Consider the following 21,692-nt stretch of genomic DNA (forward strand, 5'->3'; position numbering starts at 1 on the left):
CAATTAGCTTATAAAGTCTCTAATTTTGTCTCTTATTTCGTTTCTCGCTATCTGATGTCTATTTTCTCTCTGTATCTCTGTTATAAATTCTCAAATATTGTTTCTTTGATTTCTTAATATGTTACCGATTTGAATATTACCGAATATCTTTCTGATTTAACTACTATCGAATATCTTGGAGGAATTATATCGTAAGCGTACCGCGTGCGCGATCTTATATAGCTGCGCGGTATAGCCGTTGTTCTCTTTTGACATTGGAGTATTGTGCCGTACCGAATAACACCTTTTTCATCGCTTTCTTTGCTAATACCGCTGTTACGTAGTTTGTCCGTAGATCTCTAGTTTGTAATATATCGCATTATAATATTTTGTTCTCTATAATACCTGTTCTTGACACGTCAAGATACCCATTTCTTGCTTATCGTAATTATAATATTTCGTCGTATCGCATATATCGCAAGCTAGAACCTACGTATTTCTCTAATTTCTCTTGTAATTTCTATCGTAATTTCTTCCGTAATTTCTATCATACCTGTTTTATATTATTTCGCTATACTTGATTATTTCTGACTTCACTTCAAATATCGAATTATCTAACTGACTTGTAATCCTTGCCTTCTATTAATTGTCATATCTTTTGTTACCGATTAATTGTAATATCTTTTGCTTCTCGATTAACTATAATATCTTTTGCTTTTCGACTCACTATAATATCTCTTGCCTTCTTTTGCCAATTGTATTCTCGCATCTTTTATCTATTATCGTGCCTCATTATTGTTACACATTGCTGCGATTATTCTGTATTTCTATGTAATTATATCTTTCTCGCCATACTATGCTACTTGATTTGAATTGTGACAATTAGTTTAAGAACTTTAGATTGTGCATTGCATGCTAGCCTAATTCTTATCTGCTTTGTAAACTTGCTGATTGTTATACCGAGTAATAGTATCGCGATCACCCGCTTCATACCGCTAAATTACTGGAATAATTGTATCGCTACCGTGCTACCTCTGAACTCACTCTATCTCTGGCTGTATCTGAATTTCTCTACTTGCTTTTTTTAATACAATTGATACTATTACCATTTTCTTTAATATTGTGTTTTATCGACTTGGATACGACCCATCCCCTCTACCATTATCTTTACCTGCTGAGTGAGCTGTGCAAAACCGTCGTAGAATCTGATCTATTTCGTCATATCGTATTCTCTAATTATCGTATCTCTGACGCTACTGCGTCTGGCGCCCAACATTTATCTCTTTTTCTAATTATCGTTTATTCCATGATCAGATCAGTACCTGCGCCGTAGGGTAGCGTGATTATCCCTCCCTCAAGAATTATCGCTAATTTTCTTTTTACCTATAATAATCACGTTGCAAAATGGCGCCCAACGTGGGGCGACGCCGATAAAGAGGGAGTATCGTATCCAATTGTAAAATCAAGTTCACCTAATTTCGCAAAGCACCAGAGAAAAAGTCAAGACACGAACCCAAAAACCAACCCAGACCCGAAAAACGCGAAAAGAGTCCAGACAATTAAAACAGCGAATCCACAATTCAATACCGCCACCGAAAAATTAATTTTCACAAAGTTTAAAAATTTACTAAATCCATCCAATATCGCATACCTGAAAACAAAATAACTATCGCACGGCTTAACCGTTATAAATATCGCTCTACATCCGAAAAACTTAGAGATTAACCAACATCACGCAAATCTCGACAAAACCGCTAAACTTGGAATCTTTGGAGGATAACATTCTATTATTGCATATCGACTTGACAGGATAAATCTCGTTGTTGTTAAATCTTTCTTCATACATTTAAATCTCGATATTTTGGTTTTTTCAATAATTTCACAATAACAATTTCGCTCAGCTTACTTAATCTTCTGTGGTTATTAGACCAATTTTGACTTAGTAACAACTCGGTATTGTGATAATCCCGCAATAACAAATTTCTCCTTCGCTATTGTTTGACCGCCGACTTTATACAGGTCAAGATAATCCCCTATTGTCTACAGAACCCCATTTCGACTTTGCGCACTCAAAATTTTGGTTTCTTCAATAATCTCGCGAAAACAAATTTCTTCTACGTCTTTATTGTCACCCAGTACATATCGCGTAGCATCGTTCTCTTATGACAACACACATGCCCGCCAAGGCGTGGGTAGACTCACTGTCCGACGCTAATCTAAACAAGGAATTAGAGGTCCGTTCACTGCCAATATCTGGTATATTACCTGTTCGTCGACAACGTTTGCTTAATTACTGTAAACTACACGGCTTAGATATGGAAGATTCCCCCACTTTCGATAACTCTGATACCGCTCCACCAGTAGGAGAAATCGACGATACCGCGTTGCATACACAAGTGCAGCATATCGATATTGCATCCGATGCCGAAGATGGAGCGCGCGGACCAATCCAAACACCGAGTGATTTTCCCGATACCGCAGCGAAGGGCGCGATCCGAAAACAACTACCGGAACCGCAGCCTAGCCGAATTAGCCCGAGGAATATCCCGCCAGAATTTTTATCGAACGTCAGTCAACCTACCGAGCCACCTTTTGTCCGTCGACCACTAGAATCACGAGAATATCGCCAGTGACCCGCCGCGTTACGACTATCGCGACATACCGCCACCTAGACCTATTTTCCGCGCTCATGATTATGATGACAATACCTACAATTTTCCGCCACCAAATCGCCATATCACGTCACCCGCTAGACCTACAGCTTTAGCCGCTTACGAAGTAATGCGTAAGTGGAATTTGAAATTTTCCGGAGCGCGTAACGAAGACGCAGAAGCATTTTTGGAACGCATTGAGGAAGGTCGAGCGCTAATCAACATCCGAGACGACGATATCATCAATAGCATACCCTTTTTCTTATCAGGGGTAGCGATATATTGGTTCCGCAGCAAACGCACTTCTTTCCGCTCTTTCGCTGATTTTAAAGACGCATGGCGCAGACGCTTCGTCAACCCGGAATTACAATTCGCGCTAAGGGAAGAGATCCGTAGGCGAACACAGGGCGAATTTGAATCCGTATCAGATTATTTGACCTACATGAGGGCATATTTTGACAGGTTAAGGCCCGCGTGGCCAGAAGATGAACAAGTAGATTACGCATACCGAAATTTGTTACCGCGACTCCAAGTGCTCATTAGACGAGACGAAATAGAGGGTATTGACGAGTTAGAGGATATCGCGAGTAGAATAGAGATTAGTTTCCGCGTCGCAAGCAGCTATCAACCGCCACCGACACCAGAGAAATCTGTATTACCCGAATTAGCATACCGCGGGCAACGTAACACCCGAACCCCTCGTAACAACGTAGTATCGCTTAATTTCTTCGAAGAAGCTCAGAGTTACGAACCGGAGCTAGCCAATGCCGCTCAGATATCAAAATCACCGTCGAATCAGAGGCCACAAACTAGTAAAAATACCGCGAAGTGGCAGTCATCAGACAATAAGCAATTTACACCTCGTCAACCTAATAATTTCAATCCCGGTAATACCGCGCCAAGAGTCGATACCGCAACTCCACCAGGCATTAATACCGACAACACCGGCAACCCCTCCATACCGAACGCCACTTTCACGAGTACAGGCCCAAGACGCCAGTTTGTATGTTACAAATGTAAGCAACCCGGCCATAGGTATTCCGATTGTAATAAGCCGGCTACCGGATTATTTTGCTACCGGTGCGGCAAGGAAGGATATACTAAAGCCACGTGCCCAAACGACTGTGCGGGAAACCACTAGAGGAGCCGCAAGGACGGGCAACCGCGGATACAACTCCATGTCCCGAGTCGATAGATTTCTGTAGTCCAGTTCATATGCAAAATCGTATGCCGCTATTATTCCTCACTTTCTATGTCTTGTCGCAGCCAATACGAGCTTTATTTGACTGTGGATCGTCTCGCACTTTTATTGGGTCCGGAACATTATCGCTAGTAAACTCGTTAGGTCTTCCAATTGCACCCTCTCGCTTAGGACCGGTAAAGATGGCCGCGGGCCAAGAAGCCGAAATCACCGGCGAAGTTGAGTTGCCAGTATCGCTTCAAGGTGTGCAACACAACATTCTCGCATACTACTGGCCTAGGATGTACCACGACATAGTACAGCATGTTAAAGCCTGTGACGTATGTCAGAGAAGCAAAGTCAGCCAACAGGCGCCAATAGGCTTAATGGGACGCCGAGTCGTCGACCAACCCTGGTTAGTAGTCGCCGCCGATATAATGGGACCATTTCCGCCTAGTCGATCGGGTTACGTTTATCTCCTTGTATTCCAAGACCTTTTCACCAAGTGGGTTGAGATTTGTCCGTTGCGCAAAGCTACTGGTCGTAACATCAGTGACGCCTTCGCCGAGTTGATAGTATCGCGATGGGGCGCACCCCAGGTACTACTTACGGATAACGGTACCGAATTTGTGAATAAAGCCATAAAAAATCTTGCCGCGACATACAATTTAATCCATTCCACGACACCACCATACCACCCCCAAGCCAACCCCGTGGAACGCGTCAATCGAGTATTAAAGACCATGATTATCGCTTTCCTTGAACAAGAACATCGCGATTGGGATGTACATCTCGCTGACTTTCGTTTTGCATATAATACCGCGTATCACACTTCCGCGAAAACAAGTCCCGCGTTTCTAAACTACGGCAGAACACCAATTCCCGCAAACTCCCTTCGACGGGAGGTCAACGAAAATGAATTTAAGGTGGAGCGTCAAGACCCAGAACTGTGGGGAGAACGCATGGAGCGTCTCCAGTTGCTACGGGAATGGGTCAGCGAGAATTTGGCCGACGCCTTTGAACGACAATCCGGATATTATAACCGCCGACACCAGACCCCACCTTTCGCCGTTGGAAATTTAGTAATGAAGCGCCAACATACGCTTTCGTCCGCAGCTCAACACTACAGCGCGAAGTTGGCGAAGAAATTTTACGGACCTTGTCGCATTACAAAAATTCTATCCCCAGTGGTTGTGGAACTTGGTGAATTAGATGGTGGTAAGGTAATTGGGAAGGTACATGTTGGGCATATAAAACCGTATTATGACACCTAGGGTTCAATTCACAGATACCGCAACCTTCCGCAAAAACATAAATATCGCGTCTACCGTCATGGCAGACAACTGCAGTGACACGACGGAGGAGTACGCGCAGGGGGACTCCGACGTCGAAATTATTGACGTTATAGAGCCGCCAGTACCCCGAGGGTGGGACCGACTAGCCACCCAGAGCCGACAACTCCAACATCTTGCGGACGCGTACCCGGAACTCTGGCTGGAGGTCATGACCGCTGCCAGGGAGGTTCAGGAGGACCGGGAGGCAGAGCGGGCGGCCGCTCACCAGACGGCCATTTGGCACCCGCACCCTTTGGATAACACGCGGGGGACACAGGCCGGAAAAGATTTAGCTCGGACGGATAGCAGTCAACAAACCACCCGAGTGACCCAGGTGACCACCGCAACGGGCTCGGAGGAGGGGATGGGTTGGGCATCACCGCGGACCACCCGCTCCATAGGCACCCAGACAGGAGGTTCGAGAAAGCGCGTCACAATCGCCGACACCCCGCCGGAGGTGTTTGGGCCGCACGAGGAGTCCGAACCGCAACCACCACCGCCAACCACCACCGCCAACACCACACACCGGTACCCACGGCCGGAGAAAGGGAAAAGGTCACCATACGGGAGTTGTTGGATATGCCAACGATTCGGCCACCGTATCCCCGCCTGCGACGACAGGACCGACGACGATGTCGTCTGCTACAAATGCGGCATCTACGGATACCGGCATGTGAACTGCCCGGGTTGCCATCCCGCCCCGTTGAATCCCATCAGGCGCCCAGAGCCTTCTACCGCAGGACCGTCCGGGGCCAGGCCTCACCGCCGCCCCCGCTGGAGGAGCCGGATTTCTATTGGGTACGTCGAGGAGACGACGAGTACCGCGACTTCCGCCTTTTCTAAAATATCGCATGTCGCTGCTACTCGCTTAATATCGCTACGAACCGTAAAATACATCTATCGCTTAATCCAACTTGCACCGGTGTTATGATTACTCGTACCAGTCTACCTTTCCCTTCCGCTAAGCTTAGGTCGACACGTCGAAAGGATTTTGTTACAGGTCAACAATTCAGGATTTTATCTCGTTCTCTGTCAATCATCGAACGAACGCTATCATCCACAAGTCTAGTAATTTCGCAACATATTTTCGGTGAGCTAACCTAAAACACTTATTTCGCCATGGTTGAATTCCGTAAGTTATAAAACATGCCTCACGTTATTACCGTCCAACCAATAAAACTTGAATGATCGCAAAATTTACAAAAAAAAAAAAAAACATTGTCTGAACTCTTCCGCAAAATCCACCCCCACACCAAACTAAAACCTATCTTCTCGCTTAATCAAACTTTTCCTCAGCTTTCTCTCTGCCATACAAGTCAGTCAGGTCAAATAATCAGAAGCTACGCTACAGTAACAAGCCAGTCTGCCGTACTCCAAATGTCTGTCAGAAATCCAAGTAACGCACGAAGCAAAAGTAACGCTCTATCTACTCCAGTCGCACAGTCACTTGCAAGTAAGTAACAAACTTTCTGGTTTCACTAATAGTGGAAGACCTCATCGGTCCTCCGTAAGGAGGGGGGAGTTGTGACGTGGTATTTTATACCCCGTCACATGGGTTGAATATCGCTCTCCTTATTTTCAGAATGTCGTAAAAAGTAACGAAAACACGTCTGGGGCCAATACTCCAAAAAGAACAACTAATTAATTTCTAAGTGAGACTTAATTATTAAGCTAATTCCTGTCTTTTTTTTTATCTTTGTATCGCACTACGAGAGCTACCTTCAGCGACACCGCTTCGAGGGAACCGAATATCGCGAAGCCAAGGTCACGTACCGGGTCAACAGCCAACTATCGTCAACTGCAACAGATCGGATACCGCAAAGTCAACTTCAGATGGATGCCTACCTAGGTTGCGTACAGGGTCGTGCGTGAAGCACAACGAAGACCTCCGATCATTTAGACTTATCGGCCAGGAGCCGAACCATTGCTACAACGCCACTGCCGCATGGATGCATCGTAGACGGCGTACAGGGCTGTGCGTCAAAACACAATCAAGCCTCCCGTCGCGGTACTTATCAGCCTGGAGCTGAACCAGCATAATATCTACTGTCTCGCCTACTATACCGCAGAATCGTAGCTGTCTACAAACCTACGATTATCGAAGGACTGCATCGTGAGGACAAGCCCGAGAAACCGTGGTGGACCACGCCGGACTGATGGTCTTAAGGATGGGAACCCTGCGTGTAAATCATCACCATCAGGAAGGCTCGGTGCAACAGTGCCGTAGGGCCCGCACCGAGTTGCAGTACCGGAGAGATAGTCAGCGCGGGGAGTACTAGCACTGCATAAGTTGACGACGCACCAATCTCGAATTCTGCAAAGTATCGATACCGCAACAATGTGAGTAGGATCATTCTTCTCGTCGTCGTTCCTAGATCTCTCGCACACATCGATACCGCAACACCGTGAGGGGTAGGCCTTCCCCTCTCGCGAGGACCGCAAGCAGCTGACCGTAGCCCTCCCACATATCGCTCGACGGATCGATAATTCTCTACAGGACAACGTGGGAGGAGGAGACACCCAGGGATGGACTATCGCCCATCTACACCTGTTGACCCGTACCACGTGACCCTCTGGCCCAATTATCGATCACCGAACACCGGAAGAGGATCACGTGATGAAATCTCGCCGAAAATCGACCGGGATCGTCAGGATCGCCGCTCGTCTCTTCACACTCTACGTCCAGCTATTAATCTCGCCAGACGTGCTTTCGTACCTTTTATTATCGCTCTCTCTATATCACTTTTATACTCTAACTTCAGTGCTTCTACCTTTTCGCTACTACCTGTCTCTACGCTTTCTTCTATCTTCTATTTTCGTAAGTGAGGTTTTTCTATCTATTTTGTGAAGCCACGAATTTACTTGCTTTATATCTTTTTCTCTCTTTTCTTACCTATTATCGATTTTCTCTCTTTTATCTCGCAGTTTGCTCTGCGTGAGCCGCGTGGGCTCGTATCGTATTCTCTTCTTATCTCTTATCTTATTCTCTCCCTTATTATCGAATATTGCAAGTCATTTCGCGACTGGTTAGTTTACTATTATTTGTAGTGACTATTATCTATTTCCTTGGTTTATCTTGTTTGAATGATTTTCTTGATATCGCTGACTAGCAGCGCCTTACTTATGCTTTCGTAAAATATCTCTGAATACCGTATTTTATTCGAATCTCTGATTTATCGTTCTCAGTAGTGATTGTTAAATCAATTAGCTTATAAAGTCTCTAATTTTGTCTCTTATTTCGCTTCTCGCTATCTGATGTCTATTTTCTCTCTGTATCTCTGTTATAAATTCTCAAATATTGTTTCTTTGATTTCTTAATATGTTACCGATTTGAATATTACCGAATATCTTTCTGATTTAACTACTATCGAATATCTTGGAGGAATTATATCGTAAGCGTACCGCGTGCGCGATCTTATATAGCTGCGCGGTATAGCCGTTGTTCTCTTTTGACATTGGAGTATTGTGCCGTACCGAATAACACCTTTTTCATCGCTTTCTTTGCTAATACCGCTGTTACGTAGTTTGTCCGTAGATCTCTAGTTTGTAATATATCGCATTATAATATTTTGTTCTCTATAATACCTGTTCTTGACACGTCAAGATACCCATTTCTTGCTTATCGTAATTATAATATTTCGTCGTATCGCATATATCGCAAGCTAGAACCTACGTATTTCTCTAATTTCTCTTGTAATTTCTATCGTAATTTCTTCCGTAATTTCTATCATACCTGTTTTATATTATTTCGCTATACTTGATTATTTCTGACTTCACTTCAAATATCGAATTATCTAACTGACTTGTAATCCTTGCCTTCTATTAATTGTCATATCTTTTGTTACCGATTAATTGTAATATCTTTTGCTTCTCGATTAACTATAATATCTTTTGCTTTTCGACTCACTATAATATCTCTTGCCTTCTTTTGCCAATTGTATTCTCGCATCTTTTATCTATTATCGTGCCTCATTATTGTTACACATTGCTGCGATTATTCTGTATTTCTATGTAATTATATCTTTCTCGCCATACTATGCTACTTGATTTGAATTGTGACAATTAGTTTAAGAACTTTAGATTGTGCATTGCATGCTAGCCTAATTCTTATCTGCTTTGTAAACTTGCTGATTGTTATACCGAGTAATAGTATCGCGATCACCCGCTTCATACCGCTAAATTACTGGAATAATTGTATCGCTACCGTGCTACCTCTGAACTCACTCTATCTCTGGCTGTATCTGAATTTCTCTACTTGCTTTTTTTAATACTGTTGAAAAAGGCGCCGTATAATGGCGATTGTATGCTCATGCGCAGAGACTGTTCTCTAGTCACTTTCTTGCTGTATAGTTACTTTTCTCTCTCAGTTGATACGAGCACTGCGCTGCTCGCTCTATCTCAGTCTCTTGCGACAAGTTTGATCGAACACGCGGAAAACCTTTTTTCTCTTATAAAATACATATTTCTTTTTCGTTCACTTCGTTTCTTGTGTTTTTTTTTTACACCTTATCCAACCGGTTATGGGCCCAGGTGCGCTTGTGAGTGTGTGAAAGAAAAGGAAATAAGACTTTGCGATAAACTATCCAGCCAAAGAAATAAGTCGGGCGTGGTTTAGCCGGCATTGTGGTTTTGTATGTGCGCGTGTCGATGAGAACAGAGCGTCGAGTGTGTTCGTTTTTTTTGAGCCTTGTCGCTGTACAAGAACGCCGCCGAGCGTAGCATATAAAGTAGACAGCAGTGTGTATGTGCCACAGTGAGTGTGCGTCTCGTTAAGAAGCTTCGCTGCTGTTGCGAATAGAGATCTGACAATAGTGTGTGTGCGTGCGTATACAACGCTAACGCCGTATAGCCCGAGTACATTGTCGTCCCGCGCGCGAAGACGATAGAGAGAACACGCGTGCCCCGTATATAACATCGCGAGTTCAAAAATGAACGAGTCAACGAATATTCCGTTTGCGCACAAGCTGAACGGAAGTAATTATAAATTATGGAAGTTCCAAATAGACGCGGTTCTTCGTGGAAAAGGACTCGCGAAATATGTGAAGGAAGTGGTGACAGCCGATGCGACGTCGGCTCAGAAAGAAACTTTCAGCACCAACGATGGGAAAGCGATGGCAATTTTGATCGCGTCCCTGGAAAGTGACGAGGCGCAACACGTTTTGACGTGTTCGACGGCAAAGGAAATCTACGATAAGCTCAGTGCGATTTATGCAAAAAGAAGTGAAGTCAGTATTATGACCCTATACGAGGAATATTTTGGTCTGAAAATGGCCGAAGATGAGTCCGTAACGGCCTATGTATCCAAGGTGATGAAGATAGCGGCGGAGATTGAAGATCAGGGAGAAACGTTGTCGGACAATATAAAGATGTCCAGGATCATCAGCAGTTTACACCCGCGTTTTCAAAACTTCAAAACAGTGTGGTTTAACATAAAAGAAGGCCGCGATCTAAATAACTTGCTGTCACGTCTGAGACAAGAGGAAGACCAGCTGAATAAAAGCAGTGTCGCGGACGGCGCGGCGTTCGTCGCTCGGAGAAATATAGGAAATCGAGCCTCAATCTCCGAGAAAAAGAAGGTTACGGAGTGTCACAGCTGTGGCGAGACAGGCCATTGGTACCGTGAATGTCCGCAGAAGCAAAAAAAGGGCAGCACCGAAAAGAAAAATCCCGTTGCGTTCGTGGCATCAATGAGTGAGATCCAAAATGTTGCGGCCAAAGATGTATGGATCGTTGACTCGGGTGCATCGCAACATATGACAAGTCGAAGAGAATGGTTCAGCGAATTGAGTGAGATTTCGTCGGGAAAGTGTGTTCGAGTTGCGAGCAACGATAAACTCCCGATCCGTGGACACGGCTCGATACATACGTCAATGTGGAATGGCAGAAGTTGGGAAGCGTGTGTTCTGGAGAACGTGCAGTATGTGCCTGGTCTCGGACCAAACCTTTTTTTCAACCGGCACAGTAACCTCGCGTGGGTTTGTGATGGTTGAAAGAGAGCATGACTGTGAGTTGCGATACCCGGATGGAAAGGTGGCTGTGATTGGCATCAAGGACAACCTAAATCAGTATCGATTGGGGTTTCGTTTCGAAAAGGAAACAGTGGGGAACAGTGCAACGGTGGCACCGCTTCGTAGATGGCATGAAAGACTCGGACACCTGGGTGTGAATGTGATTAAAGACATGGCGAAGAATAACGTTGTGGATGGCGTATCTCTGTCGGATAAAAATAAATTTTTCTGCGGAGATTGTGCTGTGGGAAAAATGCATCGAGTCTCTCACCCATCAGCAGAGGAACGCGATTGTCAGCCTGGTGAGAGACTTCATGCAGATGTTTGTGGCCCAATGAGTGTCACGTCAGTGGGAGGATACAGATACCTCCTGGTGTTCAAAGATGAAGCCACGAGCTTCCGCTACGTTTACTTCCTCGCTCATAAGTCTGACGTCAGCAGCAAAATTGGTGATCAGCTTGCAGCGGTGGAAGTCGTGACTGGACGACGAGTAAAATCCATTCGAACGGACAACGGACTAAAGTTTGTCAACGAGAGAATTGGCAAAATGTTACGAGAGAAGGGTGTATCGCACGAACGCACGTCTCCTTACACGCCAGAGCAGAATGGGCGTGTAGAGCGAGAAAATCGAACGATTCAAGAATCAGCGAGGACGATGTTGCTAGCGAGTGGACTCCAGACAAGCTTGTGGCCCGAAGCGGTTCGAACCGCCGTATATATCCTGAACAGAACTCCGAACTCTCGCGACACGAGCAAGACACCTTTCGAGCAATGGTTCGGTGCGAAGCCTAATCTAAGCCATCTCAAAGTTTTCGGTACAAAAGCATACGTCCACGTTCCCAAAGAGACTGGAAGAAAGAAGTGGGATCCGAGAGCGAAAGAGGTTTATCTCGTGGGTTACGAATCGACAACAAAAAACTACCGACTGTACGACCCGATAAAGAAGAGAGTGATCGTCAGCTGTGACGTAAGATTTGACGAGGACGTCACCACAAGGTTGTCAGAGGAGGCAGAACTGAAGGAAGTCGACGTCAGCGATGCGGAGAGCGAAGAAGAAGTTCATCAACGAAGCGAGAGAACTGTTGAGAACAAAAATAATGGAGAATCAACGACCTCGGAAGAGTTCAATGAAGCGGTTGAGGACGAAAGTCGGTACAATCTGCGACCCTATGTATATGAGCCAGACCGATATGAAGCAACGGGTAATAGCGCCATCATCGAGGAAGTTAGTACGTATGAAGAAGCAGTCAGCTCCAAGGATGCGGTGAAATGGAAGCAAGCGATGAATGAAGAGCTCGAGGCCTTGGAGAAGAACGAGACTTGGGAACTTGTGCCACGACCGTCTGGACGGAACGTCGTTACATGTAAGTGGGTCTACAAGGTAAAACCTATACCAGGCACCACCGAAGTCAAAGCAAAAGCTCGCTTGGTTGCAAGAGGCTTCACTCAGCGTGAGGGAGTAGACTACACCGAAGTTTTTTCACCCGTCGTGAGATATGACTCGGTAAGAATCATGCTGTGCCTTGCAGCGAGAAAAGACTTGGAGATCGCTCAGTTCGACGTCAAGACGGCGTTTCTTAACGGTGATCTAAAAGAAGAGATATTCATGGAGCCCCCGAAGGGACTCAACGTCGCCAACGAGAAACTGGTGTGTCGCCTGAAGAAAGCCCTGTATGGACTGAAACAAGCCTCCAGAGCATGGAACGAGACGTTTACGAGGTGCCTGAAGAAGTTCAATTTGGAACCGAGCACAGCAGATCCGTGCGTATTCTGTGGATTAATCGGCGGAAACAAGTTATATTTGCTGCTTTATGTAGACGACGGTTTGGTGCTATCCAAGAGCAGCGAAGCGATCGACCAACTGCTGAGCTACATGAAGAGAAGCTTCGAAATGACCACTGGTGATTGCCAGTACTACGTGGGCATGGAGATTAAAAGAGACCGGGTAAAGAAGAGCATCAGCATCGGACAACGAGCGTATGTCGAGAAGTTGGTGTTGAAGTTCAACCTGGGAGACGCAGTCCCGATGAGCACACCGGCTGATGCGAGTGTGAAGCTTGTGAAGAACCAAAGTGAAAAATCAGTGAGTTTTCCATACCGTGAAGCGGTAGGATCGCTCTTGTATGCAGCGTTGGTGTCCAGACCGGACATTGCGTTTTCAGTGGGAGCCGCAAGCCGTTTTCTGGAGAACCCGGGTGTCGAACAAGTTACAGCAGTCAAACGTATACTGAGATACTTAAAGGCGACTCCTGAACTTGGAATTGTTTATGAGTCTGCGACGCCACTGACTGGGTACACAGATGCGGACTTCGCCGGCATGGAAACACGTCAGTCAACAACCGGTTTTGTGTTCATTATGGGAGGTGGACCAGTGACCTGGCGCAGCCAGAGACAAAAAAAGGTCACATTGTCGACCACCGAGGCAGAGTATGCAGCAGGTTGTGAAGGAGCACGTGAGGCTTGTTGGATCCGACAATTGCTCAAAGATGTTAACGAAGAGTCACATGATCCAACACCGTTGTACATCGACAATCAAAGCACCTTAAGAATGATAAAAAATCCGGAGGTACATGCTAGAACAAAGCACTTTGATGTCCAGCTGCATTTCATTCGAGAGGCGAGTGAATCGGGGATCGTTGCAGTGAAATATGTGCCTAGTGATGAACAACTGGCGGACGTTCTTACTAAGCCACTAACGAGAGACAAATTTATAAAAAATATTGAGAGTTTGAACGTAACGAATGTATACGGCGAGTGGGAGTGTTGAAAAAGGCGCCGTATAATGGCGATTGTATGCTCATGCGCAGAGACTGTTCTCTAGTCACTTTCTTGCTGTATAGTTACTTTTCTCTCTCAGTTGATACGAGCACTGCGCTGCTCGCTCTATCTCAGTCTCTTGCGACAAGTTTGATCGAACACGCGCAAAACCTTTTTTCTCTTATAAAATACATATTTCTTTTTCGTTCACTTCGTTTCTTGTGTTTTTTTTTTACACCTTATCCAACAAATACAATTGATACTATTACCATTTTCTTTAATATTGTGTTTTATCGACTTGGATACGACCCATCCCCTCTACCATTATCTTTACCTGCTGAGTGAGCTGTGCAAAACCGTCGTAGAATCTGATCTATTTCGTCATATCGTATTCTCTAACTATCGTATCTCTGACGCTACTGCGTCTGGCGCCCAACATTTATCTCTTTTTCTAATTATCGTTTATTCCGTGATCAGATCAGTACCTGCGCCGTAGGGTAGCGTGATTATCCCTCCCTCAAGAATTATCGCTAATTTTCTTTTTACCTATAATAATCACGTTGCAATATATATATATATATATATATATACATAGATATCAGAACTTTTTCGTCGAATAATGGTCATTGTAGAAAATATTTTTTTTATTATTTCAAAAACATGTGATGCAACGTTTCGAGAGGCCGTGGCCAATCATCTTCAGGCATTCTGACAAAACAAAAAAAAAATAAATAACAAACAAACTTCTTGTTGTTTCACAATGTGTTTTTTTAAAAACTAGATTAAAATAATAATATATTTAATATGTAATTTTTTAACTGTCAACATGTTAGAAACCATGTGACATGAAAAACGGATTTTTGTGTTATTTATATTAATAAAATTTACATTAATTACACTGATAAATAGCACATTATATACACTTTTGAAAACAAAAATTTTAACAATTTATATTACTAAGAATAACTTTACTATATGACGTGTTGTGTACTCGACATGACGGGAGGAAGTGAGGTAATTGTAATCACTGTACGTAGTCCAAAAGGATAAGAGATAGGGGGTATAGCTAATTTTATAAATAGTCAACAATGGTAAGGTGGTCTGTTTTGATTAGAGTCTATTTTGAACCGTGGATTAGTTCATTATATAAATGGCTCAAATGTTGAATGTCAGTTTTTTTGTTAATGGTAATATCTGTTTTTTTACTTATATGCAACATCTCCTTTATGTTTCTTTTAAACCAATTAGATTCTATAGTGAGAACACTAGCGTTAGCAAAATCAAAGGTGTGACCTAAGTCCAGAGAATGTGCAGCTAAAGCACAACAATCATGTTCATGGTTTTTAATTTTTGATTTGTGGCCCGATATTCTGTTCTTCAGATGTTGTGATGATTGACCTATATAGATTTTTTTAGAGTTGTTGCATGCGATTTGATACACAGTGTTGATTTGCTCTAGGGTGGGTGTTTTTGATTTTAGAGATGTAAACAGATTTTGGGTATTGTTGGTTATTTTGTACGTAACGGAAATTCCTTCTTTCTTTAGTAAGTTTTTTATTTGTACTGATAGGTCTTCTACGTACAGTATTGCAGCCATGATTTTATTGGATTGGTCTTTTGAGTTTAACCAACTTATAGAATTGTACTTTTTTTCGATTCCGTTTTCTTTTATATTTTTTATAAGTTTTAGTGGAAAGTTATTGGCTAGTAATGTTTTTTCTATTATTTTCAGATTTTTTGTTATAAATTTGGGATGTGATATATGTAAACATCTGTCAAAGAGGCCTATAGCCACTGATTTTTTGAATTGTAGAGGATGTTTCGAAAAAAAGTTTATGTATTTACCTGACCAACTGTCTTTGTGATACCAGTTTAGTATGATAGCGTTGTTAAAATTAATGACTGTTGTATCTAAAAAATGAATAGAATTCATTTTTTTTCATTTTTTAGATACAACAGTCATTAATTCATTTTTTTTCATTTTTGAGATACAACAGTCATTAATTCATTTTTTTTCATTTTTTAGATACAACAGTCATTAATTAATAAAAAATATAAAAGAAAACAGAATCGAAAAAAAGTACAACTCTATAAGTTGGTTAAACTCAAAAGACCAATCCAATAAAATCATGGCTGCAATACCGTACGTAGAAGACCTATCAGTACAAATAAAAAACTTACTAAAGAAAGAAGGAATTTCCGTTACGTACAAAATAACCAACAATACCCAAAATCTGTTTACATCTCTAAAATCAAAAACACCCACCCTAGAGCAAATCAACACTGTGTATCAAATCGCATGCAACAACTCTAAAAAAATCTATATAGGTCAATCATCACAACATCTGAAGAACAGAATATCGGGCCACAAATCAAAAATTAAAAACCATGAACATGATTGTTGTGCTTTAGCTGCACATTCTCTGGACTTAGGTCACACCTTTGATTTTGCTAACGCTAGTGTTCTCACTATAGAATCTAATTGGTTTAAAAGAAACATAAAGGAGATGTTGCATATAAGTAAAAAAACAGATATTACCATTAACAAAAAAACTGACATTCAACATTTGAGCCATTTATATAATGAACTAATCCACGGTTCAAAATAGACTCTGATCAAAACAGACTACCTTACCATTGTTGACTATTTATAAAATTAGCTATACCCCCTATCTCTTATCCTTTTGGACTACGTACAGTGATTACAATTACCTCACTTCCTCCCGTCATGTCGAGTACACAACACGTTATATAGTAAAGTTATTCTTAGTAATATAAATTGTTGAAATTTTTGTTTTCAAAAGTGTATATAATGTGCTATTTATCAGTGTAATTAATGTAAATTTTATTAATATAAATAACACAAAAATCCGTTTTTCATGTCACATGGTTTCTAACATGTTGACAGTTAAAAAATGATATATTAAATATATTATTATTTTAATCTAGTTTTTAAAAAAACACATTGTGAAACAACAAGAAGTTTGTTTGTTATTTATTTTTTTTTTGTTTTGTCAGAATGCCTGAAGATGATTGGCCACGGCCTCTCGAAACGTTGCATCACATGTTTTTGAAATAATAAAAAAAATATTTTCTACAATGACCATTATTCGACGAAAAATTTCTGATATCTACGAAACCACATGGTCACGAAAACTGCACTTCCTATATATATATATATATGGGAACTTCTCCGGGTGAACAAGAGCGGCGAAAAACCTCGTCACAAGATATATATATATATATATCTTGTGACGAGGTTTTTCGCCGCTCTTGTTCACCCGGAGAAGTTCCCAAGAGTTAACCTGGTGCACAATGATTCGGCAACCCGCGATGCACTCTGCAGCTTACCAAAGCTATCGCGAAATTTTGTTGGGCGCCTGGCGTGATAAACACGCCTCGAATCTTTACCTTCGCAATTCCTCGGCTATCCTTCTCTATGCCAGGTAGCTCAGTACCGCGGAGAGGGGGGTGGGTAGTTTTGCGGAGAGAAAGAACGGACACTCGACACGATTCAGAATTTACCAAAATAAAATAAAATAATATATTCAAAAAAAAATCGAAGCGATACAAAACAAAAGGACAAAGAAACAGATACTCAATTCGCCTCCCGCGATTCCACCAACAAAATAGAAAGAAAATCGAATCTTAACTAGACCTTAAATCTACGTGCGCTAGTCGCGTTCCTCGTCTCAACGGGATCAACAAAACAAAAATCAAAATACCGAAAATCGACAACGATACGAACACGCTACTCGTGATCGTCCTTCCCTTAATTATAAATATCGGCGCTATTCGCCAAACCCTAACAGAATTATCGCGCTAATCGCAAAACATACCCTACAAGTACTCGACAGTAATTCTTACTTAACAACTTAAATCGAGGCGATTAATCGCGACGCATCCGAAACTTCACTATCTGCCGAAACAAACCAAACAAGGAAACTAAAAATAATAACCCAGCCAAACAGAGCGCTCACACTTAGCGATACGCGACCTACACGAGAGGTGACACTTTCTGAACACGCGAACGCGACTTGACCCTGTGCAGCGGAATTTGGGCTGCTCGCAAATAACAAAACGAATGACTCTACTCAACATGTACAATATCCAAAATTGACTCGATACGTTATCGCAAAAAAAAACAAAATCAAGATCAAGCTCCGGCCACCAAACAGGGAAGTCGGCAAACGAATTTCGAGTAATTTCGCAATTCAGTCTTACAATGGCCAACCGTTACTCGGTGCGCCGTTCTAACTCGTTCTCGAAATTAGTCCGCAGAAATTTATAAGCGCTTACCACTACGCAGCCAAATCAGGAATCCCCCAACTTGGCAGTCGGACATCCTTCGCTTTTCTGGGTCCTTGTTTTTTTTTTTTTTTTTTTTTGCTTTTCACCCAACTCGCGACTCCCAAAAACTGAATGCGTATGCTCTTTTCGATTCTCTGGACTACAAACAAAATTCCTTTCTCGAACGCCAGGTCTCAAGTGTCTCGCTTTCGCCACGCGGAGCCGGAATTCCGGCTTAGCCTCCTCGTTTTCGAAATTCCTCGCATTCCATTGGGAGGTCGGTTACGCAATTCTTAAATCTAGCTTATCGCTAACGTAGGTTTCCGCTGTCGCGGGTCGCTGATTGGCCGTCCATCTCCCCGGTTCTCCGCCGTCACCAATGACGGGCGGATTGTGCGGTTGTCGACGGGATGGTGTGTCGCAAGGAAGGTAGGCTACGGTTCGCTGGCCAACAGCGGGAATCTCGTCCGCCTCGGTTTCCCTCGGGGCAGAGCTCTACGTTGGCGCTCCCTCCGTAGCCTCGTGTGAGACCCTCCGCTCGTGATGTACCCTCCGTCGAGGTCCTCCGTCGTGACGGTCTCGAGGTGGTCGAATTCGTCGTCCATTTCCCTGGTTGGTGTCGTATATGCTCGAGAAAAAAAAATAAACAAAAGAACCTGTAATACTTAACTCGCTAGCCTGTAAAGTGTCCTCTCTCAGAGTTTCGGATGCGTGACCCTTGTCCTGGCGCTCTTTACGAATTAGATAATCATTCTTGTCGCGAAATCCCTAGTTAGAGTCCCGCCTAAGGTTCGGGGAGCTACTGGTAACGAGCATCACAAAAAAAAATGCCACGTTACAATCTTTATAGATATATATATATGACAAGGTAAAAAAAAGGTACACTATATATTATGGTATATGAATATTCAGTAAAAAATGGCGGACGGCCGGTAATGATACTTATTTATATCGGAATGGTATATATATTTATAACAAGGAAAATGGTATACTATATATTATGGTATACTATATATTATGGTATACTATATATTATGGTATACTAATATTTAGTAAACGGCGGACGGCCGGTAATGATACGTATATATATCGGAACGGTATATATATATATACATATGACGGAACGGTGTATATATTTCGGCGGAAGGCCGGACAGGTTAGTAAACGGCGGACGGCCGGTAATGATACGTATATATATCGGAACGGTATATATATATATACATATGACGGAACGGTGTATATATTTCGGCGGAAGGCCGGACAGGTTAGTAAACGGCGGACGGCCGGTAATGATACGTATATATATCGGAACGGTATATATATATATACATATGACGGAACGGTGTATATATTTCGGCGGAAGGCCGGACAGGTGATTCTATGGTGTGATATAGATATATGCGGCTAGCATAATCTATTCACACTTCCAACTACGAGATAACAGTCGTGCCTGTTACCTGGATGAGTCTGAGCCTGGTGTAGCAGAGACTGGTTTTACAGTGGGCCAAACGGCCCTCCATAAGGGTTGGTTCGCGGAACCCTTGATGCGAGCAGCGCGCGTGCCTGGCGGGCACTTAGGGCCCTTAGGGGTTGCGCGCGGCTCGTAAGGGTTGCGCGCGGCTCGTAGGGGTTGCGCGCGGCTTGAAGGGTTCGGGGCCTAGTGACGCGGTGGCGGCAGCGGGTCGATTTCAGGAATTGGTTAACGGGTGAACAGGTGTTCGGCCCGACTGCCGATTGCCTCGTCACACCTTCTTTCTTTCCGCTTTTCGACTACCTGTCTCTACGCTTTTCCTGTATCTTCTATCTTCGTAGGTGAGGTTTTTCTTTTATCTATTTCGTGAAGCCACGAATTTACTTGCTTTATATCTTTTTCTCTCTTTTCTTGCCTATTATCGATTTGCTCTCTTTTATCTCGCAGTTTGCTCTGCGTGAGCCACGTGGGCTCGTATCGCATTCTCATATTATCTCTTATATCTTATTCTCTCTTTCTAATATCGAATATTGCAAGTAATTTCGCGACTGGTTAGTTTACTATTAATTTGTAGTGACTATTATCTATTTCCTTAATTTATCTTGTTTGAATGATTTTCCTGATATCGCTGAATAGCAGCGCCTTACTTATGCTTTAGTAGAATATCTCTGAATATCGTATCTTATTCGAAACTCTTATTTATTGTTCTCAGTAGTGATTGGTAAATCAATGAGCTTATAAAGTCTAATTTTGTCTCTCATTCCGTTCTCGCTATCTAATATCTATTTTGTCTTCATCTCTTTTATAATTTCTCAAATATCGTTTCTGTGATTTCTTAATATTTTTCGGATTTAAATATTATCGAATATCTTTCTGATTTAATTATTATCGAATATCTTGGAGTAATTATATCGTAAGCGTACCGCGTGCGCGATCATACATCGCTGCGCGGTATAGCCGTTGTTCTCTTTTGACATTGGAGTATTGTGCCGTACCGAATAACACCTTTTTCATCGCTTTCTTTGCTAATACCGCTGTTACGTAGTTTGTCCGTAGATCTCTAGTTTGTAATATATCGCATTATAATATTTTCTTTCTATAATACCTGTTCTTGACACGTCGAGATATCTATTTCTTGATTATCGTGATTATAATATTTCGTCGTATCGCATACATGAGCGGATCCACGTCACTTCACTCAAAAAAAAAAACCGTCAAGTCACGGCTCTTTGCGCCATTTGAAATATCCGTAGTACTATGTAAAAAAAAATACAATTTCAAGGATTTTGAATTTTTTTCAAAAATGGCCGAGTTCGAGCTATGTAAAGTTTTGTATACCACTGTTGCACTGCTATGTTTGAAAATTCATATCTCCGAAAGTATGCATCGGAGCGGACTGATCCTGCAATCGTTCTGTTCGTAAAAGAATGCGCTTTGATAAAAAAAAATTTATTTGAAAAAAAAAAACATTTCTTTCAATATTTTTTTACCGTTTTTTTTTTTTTTGATTTTGCTGCCATTTCCGCGGGACTAACAACAATTCATGGAGATAATTTTTTTCGGATACCTGTATCCTTCCTCTTTGATCCCAAAAAAAAAAAAAAATTGATGGAGAAGTTGCCAGGGCTGAAGAAAAAAAATGAAACGTCTCGTCGCGCGTCACCGCGCGCGCCGGTCCACGTCAGCGCTACTCCGCGAACTCGGTGTGTTGTGTATATGTATATGTATCGAAGTGAGGAGGTCAGTCACATAATTCCAGGTCAAAGAAGCTGCATAACCGTTGAAAGAAATGGTGAAAAAATATCGGTTCAGAAGCATCTGATGTTGAATAATTTGAGAGAATTGTATCGGTTATTACGTGATCGTTATCCGGGTAAAAAAATCGGTGTTTGTAAATTTGCAGAGTTGGTGAATTTTTAGTAGTATGCGATTTCGCTGAGAATTATGCATTTGTTGTACAAGATTCCACGCAAGGGTTTCACTAGACCAATAATCAGGTGACTATTCATCCAATCGTGGTTT

This window comes from Diprion similis, chromosome 14 (genome assembly GCF_021155765.1).
Source record: "Diprion similis isolate iyDipSimi1 chromosome 14, iyDipSimi1.1, whole genome shotgun sequence".
NCBI lineage: Eukaryota > Metazoa > Arthropoda > Insecta > Hymenoptera > Diprionidae > Diprion > Diprion similis.